This window comes from Macaca fascicularis, chromosome 16 (genome assembly GCF_037993035.2).
Source record: "Macaca fascicularis isolate 582-1 chromosome 16, T2T-MFA8v1.1".
In the NCBI taxonomy this organism is placed as follows: Eukaryota; Metazoa; Chordata; class Mammalia; order Primates; family Cercopithecidae; genus Macaca; species Macaca fascicularis.
This window is the reverse complement of record NC_088390.1, coordinates 6,457,666-6,465,174: the sequence shown is the minus strand read 5'-3', so window position 1 is coordinate 6,465,174 and position 7,509 is coordinate 6,457,666.

Genomic DNA, 7,509 nt, shown 5'->3' with positions numbered 1-7,509 from the left:
GGTAGGGGAGAAATCCACTTTTATTCATAAGCTCTTCTGTGCCCTTTGGATTTTTTTTTTTTTTTTTTTTTTTTTTTTACCATGGGCATATCTGACTTTGATTTCAAAAATTAATTTTAAATTTTAAAAAGTGACACCACAATCCTGGTCAATGGAACCAGAAGTGACCAGGCCACCTGCTCCCTGCCTGGGTGTCAAGGACCACTAAAGTCAGTGGGATTCCAGAGAGTTCTAAGTGTCCTGCATAAAGTTACAAAAATAACCAAGAGATGACCCCCAAATCTAACTATCACAAATGGGGAGACAAGGAGGGGTATGTACCAGGGATGAGAAAGGATCAGAGCATCAAATCCTCATTTGTCATTGACTTGGGGTAAAATCGACAGGTGGAGAAACTGATTTAAACATTGCTTAGAAACAGAGAAAACTACCAGAAGAATTAAAAACAGGGTCAATTAAAACCATGGCATGGAAGGAATGAAAGGGGTAGCGGCTTCTTTACCTGAGATCCAGCGGGAAGGCTTTGTTTTCAAGTTGCCAGCAGGGGGCAGCAGAGAACAAGCAGACGGGTCCCCAGGGCAGGAGATGGCCGCTTTGGGTTCCAAATGTGGCAGTTCTCCATCAGCCCCGACCATCCCTGACCCCTGCAGATCACCAGGTCAGGCAAGCTGGTGACAGGGAAGGTGGCATTTAGAACTATGGAATGAGGCTGCCAGCAAACTAGGTCCTTGGAGGCAACTCAGTTCCAACCCCTTGTACAGATGGGGAAACCGAGGCTTAGAGAGGGCCAGTAGCTCCCGGATTAGCATCAGGTTTCCAGGAGTCTGGGATGGGGCTTGCTTTTCTTTTCTTTTCTTTTTTGTCCCTGCACTGTGCTGCCTCCTTCACTGGGTGCTTCATATGTGGGTATGATGCATTTTTTTAAAAAAAGGAGAAAATGTGAAACTTAGGCAGCAACCAGGGGCATGCCAATAGCCTTTGTCTGGGGGCAGTTGGAAGGGTCAGCATGAGACAAGCTTGTGTGGGTTTTGCAGCCCCCTTTGACCTGGCTTGTCTTCAGGAATCGTTACTAGTTAATCAAACCAAGGCATTTGCTCCCAGTTGGGAGCCACCATACTGACCTCTGGAGTTGACAGACACCCTGAGACCAGAGAGTCATTTGGGTCGGCAGTAAGGGGCTGAGTGGCCCGAGGGACACCTCCCTCCCTGGGCATTGTGCAGGGGTAATAGTTTCCCATGGTGGCTGCAGCAAATGCCACAGACTTAACGGCTTAAAACAACACACACGTATTCTCTTATAGTTCCAGAGGTCAGGGATTCTAAAACGGGTGGGCAGGGCCGTGTTCTTTCTGGAGGCCGGATGGGAGAATCCATTTTCTTTCCTGCCTGTTTAGCTTTTAGAGGCTGCTTGTATTCCTCGCCTTGTGGTCCCTTCAAAGGCAGCAATGGAGCATCTTCCACTCTGCATCCCTCTGCTTCCATCATCACGAGGCTTCTGCCGGTCCCTCACCCTCCCGTCTCCCTCTGATAAGGACCCTTGTGCTTACATTGCCCACACCTGCTGGGTAATCCAGGCTCACCTCCCCACCTCAAGGAGCTTAATGTAATCACAGCTGCAACATTCCTTTGCTTTAGAAAGTAACCTGCTGGGCGTGGTGGCTCACGTCTGTAATCCCAGCACTTTGGGAGGCCAAGGCGGGCAGATCACCTGAGGTCAGGAAATCGAGACCAGCCTGACCAACATGGTGAAACCCCATCTCTACTAAAAATAGAAAAATTAGCCGGGGGTGGTGGCACGTGCCTGTAATTCCAGCTACTGGGGAGGCTGAGGTAGGGGAATTGCTTGAACCCGGGAAGCGGAGGTTGCAGTGAGTGGAGATCGTGCCACTGCACTCCAGCCTGGGTGAAGAAGCAAGACTCTATCTCAAAAAAAAAAAAAAAAGTAACCTATCCACAGGCTCTGGTGATTCAAATGTGGGCGTCTTTCAGAGGGTGCATTATATAGCCCTCCACTGCTGCTTAGTCTCTGTGGGTCTCCGATCTGTCCTCTGCCTTGCTGGTCTGTGCCCTGGAGGCTCAGCCTACAGATGTCCTGGCTCCCATGCCCTCTGCCCTCCCGTTGGGTTTGGCCAGCAGGAGGCAGCAGCAGGAGACCTGCTTGCGAGAGGAGGGTGCTGGGCCATTTGCTTTTCTGATTCCCTCCTTGCTGGGCTGCAGTCTGGCCAGGGTTGTGCTCTTTACCTGTGGTCACAGCAGGTGTCCCGGGCCACGGCTCTCACTGGTCTCCAAGCAGTGCCTGCCCTAGGTCCTGCAGCCTCAGCACGGCAATGGTTTCCCACTCCCGCTCGTCCTCGCTGGCTCCCCCCATTCCTTGCTGGTTCCTCAATCCCTCCCGTATCTTCATTCTGCCTCTGTGGCTACTCCGTTTGCATAAGCCACCCATTGGCTGCCAAGACCCTGCCTGAGCAGGTATCACATCTCCACCAGGATGCAGGGAGTAGAGGAGAGCTGAGGAGACTGAGAACACACACGCTGTCTCCAGCTCCTCAGGGGTGTGGGCAGAATTTGAACTTAAGCCCAGATGCCACAAATGGGTATTAGAGCTGGCATTTTCCAGCCCCTGGGGCACTGCTGCCTCCCACCGCCTCAGTTGATGCCCTCCACGGCAAAGCCACCTGCTGGAAGAAGGTCTAACCGGAAGTGACGTCTAAGGGCCTGGCCTGCATCCGGAGGTTGCAAACATGGCGAAGGAATGCAGCAGAGGCCAGGCGTTGCTTGTCCCGGGGCCAAGGCGCCTCCCTGTCTGTGGGAAATGGCCAGGCAACCTCGGTCAGATTTTGTTTTTCTTTTATGAAAGAATTTTACTTTAAGTTCTGGGATACATTTGCAGAACGTGCAGGTTTGTTACGTAGGTATACGTGTGCCACGGTGGTTTGCTGCTCCTATTCACCCGTCATCTAGGTTTTAAGCCCTGCATGCATTAGCTATTTGTCCTAATGTTCTCCCTCCCCTTTCCCCGCCATCCCGACAGGCCCCAGTGTGTGATGTTCCCCTCCCTGTGTCCATGTATTCTCATTTTTCTTTTTCTTTTTTATTGAGACGGAGTCTCGCTCTGCCGCCAGGCTGGAGTGCAGTGGCGCAATCTCGGCTCCCTGCAACCTCCGCCTCCCGGGTTCAAGCGATTCTCCTGCCTCAGCCTCCTGAGTAGCTGAGATTACAGGCACTCGCCTCCACGCCAGGCTAATTTTTATATTTTCAGTAGAGACGGGGTTTCACAATGTTGGCCAGGATGGTCTCGATCTTTTGACCTTGTGATCCACCCGCGTCAGCCTCCCAAAGTGCTGGGATTACAGGTCTGAGCCACCATGCCCGGCCTGTGTATTCTCATTTTTCAACTCCCACTTATAAGCGAGAACATTCAGTTTTTGGTTTTCTGTTCCTGTGCTACTTTACTGAGAATGATGTTTTCCAGCTTCATCCATGTCCCTGCGAAGGACATGAACTCATTTTTTTATGGCTGCATAGTATTCCATGGTGTATATGTGCCACATTTTCTTTATCTAGTCTAGATGGGCATTGGGCTGGCTCCAAGTCTTTGCTATTGTAAATAGTGCTGCAATAAACTTAAGTGTGCATGTGTCTTTATGGTAGAATGACTGATAATCCTTTGGGTATATACCTAGTAATGGGATTGCTGGGTCATCAGTCATATTTAATTTAGCAAATAGCTCAACTTTCAACAGTGTGGCTCTGCAGGAGGCTTGGTGCAAGCCCTGGGGAGTAACAGCAGCACCTCTTTGTGAGTGCCACCTCCCCACCTCAAGCAGTCATCATTGGTTCCACTTGGCAAAGGAGTCTCAGCTCAGGGAGGAATATGAGCTGCCCAGGTCACAGCTGCAAGTGGCTGAGCCCAGAGTTGACGCACATGAGTTGGATGCAAGCTTGGGGTCCTTCTGCCTGTAGATCTGATGCCCAATAAGTGACGGGATTGAAGATGACTTGAACTAACTAGATCAGAGCATGGTGTTCTAGTTCGTTCTAGTTTTTCTTACGGGGGTTTGGGGGGAACTCAAACCCTTTCCTCAGGGCTTTATGTTTTAAAAATATTTTTATTTTATTTTATTATTATTTTTTCAGATGGAGTTTCACTCTTATTGCCCAGGCTGGAGTGCAATGGCATGATCTTGGCTCACTGCAACCTCCGCCTCCTAGGTTCAAGAGATTCTCCTGCCTCAGCCTCCCATGTAACTAGGATTGCAGGCATGAGCCATCACGCGTGGCTAATTTTGTATTTTTAGTAGAGACAGGGTTTCTCCATGTTGGCCAGGCTGGTCTCGAACACCTGACCTCAGATGATCCACCTGCCTCAGCCTCCCAAAGCGCTGGGATTACAGGTGTGAGCCACCGCGCCCGGCCAGGGCTTTATTTTTCACCGTGGTAAATCTACTAATGAAGACCTGAGTAAAATTTGGATTAACCAAATAATTTTTTTTTTTTTTGAGGTGGAGCCTCGTTCTGTCGCCCAAGCTGGAGTATAGTGGCGCGATCTCGGCTCACTGCAACCTCTGCCTCCTGGGTTCAAGTGATTCCCCTGCCTCAGCCTCCTGAGTAGCTGGGACTACAGGCCCGTCACCAGGCCCAGCTAATTTTTGTATTTTCAGTAGAGACGGGGTTTCACCATGTTAGCCAGGATGGTCTCAATCTCTTGACCTCAGGTGATCCACCCGCCGTGGCTTCCCAAAGTGCTGGGATTACAGGCGTGAGCCACCGTGCCCGGCCAATGGTGTGTTTTAACAGTGGAGAGGGGAGGTTCCACAGCCACCACAGGGCATGGCGTTTGTGTGGAAGAGCAGCTGGGGACCAGCTGACAAGTCATCTTTGTGATGGAGTCCATAGTCTGTTGTAGTGCTGCTCTGACCGTCTCTCTGGACGCCACCTACCTCCACATCACAGGCCACTCTTGCGCTGCTTGAGCTGCACGGTGAGTAAACTTCTTTCAGTTTCCTGCAAGGCCTTTGTTTCTATAGGATCTGAACAGTAGTCTAGGGTGGAGGGAACTTAGGATGGAGGGTCTGCCTGAGCCTTACCTATGTCCCGATTTCCCCCCAATAACAGATTCTCACCATGTCAGCTGCCTGTGAGGACACTGGGGCAGTCCGGGTGTGATGGCCCTGACAGCCGACATCTGCATGCGGGTTTCTTTTTTTTTTTTTTTTTTTTTGAGACGGAGTCTTGCTCTGTTGCCCAGGCTGGAGTGCTGGAGTGCTGGAGTGCAGTGGCACGATCTCGGCTCAGTGCAAGATCCGCCTCCCGGGTTCACGCCATTCTCCTGCCTCAGCCTCCCGAGTAGCTGGGACTACAGGTGCCTGCCACTACGCCTGGCTAATTTTTTGTATTTTTAGTAGAGACAGGGTTTCACTGTGTTCGCCAGGATGGTCTCATCTCCTGACCTCGTGATCCGCCCGCCTCGGCCTCCCAGAGTGCTGGGATTACAGGCGTGAGACACTGCGCCCGGCCTGCATGCGGGTTTTTAATCTTCCTCCCTGGGCTTGCCAAGTTTTGTACCTGGAGCGTCCGTCTTGAATTTCACCTTGATGGAAGGGTCCATGAGTGAGGCATCACTTTGACCACCTCCAAGTGCTTGGGATAGGGGGCTGCTTCCTGCTCAGCCTCTCTCCATTCCTCTCCCGCTTGAGGTTTTAAAGGAAAGGTTAAGTAAACCTGCATTCTTATTTACGGTAGTTTCGAGTCTGCAGAGTTCCTGGCCTAATTACAATTGCTCCATTACTTCAGGTATTCTCATTAGTGCGAGAATCTGATGAACAAAGAATCTCGCCTTTCCTCTTGCCACCAGTAAAAATATCATTTGAAGATGTAGGGGCGCATTTGTCTTTTCTCAGCAGTCTTGGGGCTGGCAGCTCTTACAGAGTGTGACAGTCTCTGGAGGGCAGAGGATTTTGCCTGCTGTGTTCACTGCTGTATCCTCAGCAGCTAGAAGTATGCCCGACCCATTCCGGGGGCTCAGAAATATTGGCTCAAAGAGTCCGTTTCTCTCTGAAAAACATGCCTCGATTCTTACAAGGGCAAGGGCCTTCAGAAATCGTCTAATTCAACATCTTATAGCGCAGATGGGGACACTAATAGACTACTTTGCTGGTGGCAGCTTCAGCTGTGGGCTGGTCTTCCTCCAGCTGGATGAGATTGATTAAGCTCTCCAATCAGTTATCCCTCCTTCTTGACAGCATTCCACCCAGAGCAAAGCCCTGCTCCCTTACCTTCTCTCTCAGGGCATATAACATCAGCCCAAACCGATGATAGGTTCTTTCTGGCACTCTCTTACTGGGACGCCCACGGTTGCCATAATGTGTGTTCTCTCACTGCAAGGGCCCATGAGCCCATGGGTTCAACCAGAGGTGTGATCCTGATGGTCTTCCTCTGAGGGTCATTAATCATCGTCTTGGTGCGTTGAAGAAAGCCACAGCCACCATCGTTCCCACCATTGCAGGTGCGATGAGGGCTCTGTGGGAAGGCCCAGGGCACTGGGGGAGCGTGAAATGGGCCCCCCTCCCCGCCGGCCTGAGCACTGGGATGGCCTCTCCGGGAAATGGATGGACTGGAAGTGACGGAAGCAAAGGGCAGGATGCTTGTTTCAAGAAGGCTCGTGGCTGCAAAGGCTGAGGTGGCATCATGAGGATCCTGAGAGCAATGGGAAACCAGGACAGGCTGTTAGCTGGAGAGTGGCCTGATCAGACCTGTATTCACAGAGGCTGACCTGCCATTGTGGGGAGTGGGCGAGGGGGACAGGCAGGGAAAGTGGACACCGCAGAGCAGGCTGTTGAGGTGAGGATGAGGAGGGTGACCTGAACCTGGACAGTAAGCAGAGCCTGGGGGCTGTGGGGCCCACACCTCCTCCAGGGTAAGGTGAGGGGGTGTGGCAGCTCCTAACCCCTTTGAGTGACCTGGGCATATAGGGAGGGCTCTTAGGGAGCTGCCGGGTGAAGGGGACGGAGCCCTGATTCTGTGTCACTTGCAAGGGGTGGAGGCACTGCCGGGTGAGGAGCTGGCACTGTTTTCCTTGTGAATCTCCTGCAGGCAGGCCCCGGGGAGCAGAGCGAGGCTGCATGCAGGGGGACAAACCAGCCCCAGTTTGCTTAGGATGCTCCTGGCTTTTGCACTGAGCATCCTGTGGCTGGGCAGCTCCCCTAGACCCATGCAGACTGGGACTGTGGCTTACCGTGGTCCCAGGTGAGGCTGCGGAAGGGTGGGTCTTTTTGCTAACTGTCAGGCTTGCCACCCGAAGGATGGGAAGTTCTGGGGGATAGTGGCTGAGAACCATCCCTGGGGGTGGTCACGAGGCCCCATTGATGCCAATGTCACTTTCTCTGTTGAAATATTGCCTGACCCTTTACCCATCCTTAGACCAAGGCCGGGGCGTCCTTCCCTGGGCCTGAGCCTCAGGGGCCTCCTGCACTTTGGAAAGTCTTCCTTGGCATTTTCTATTCTTTTATT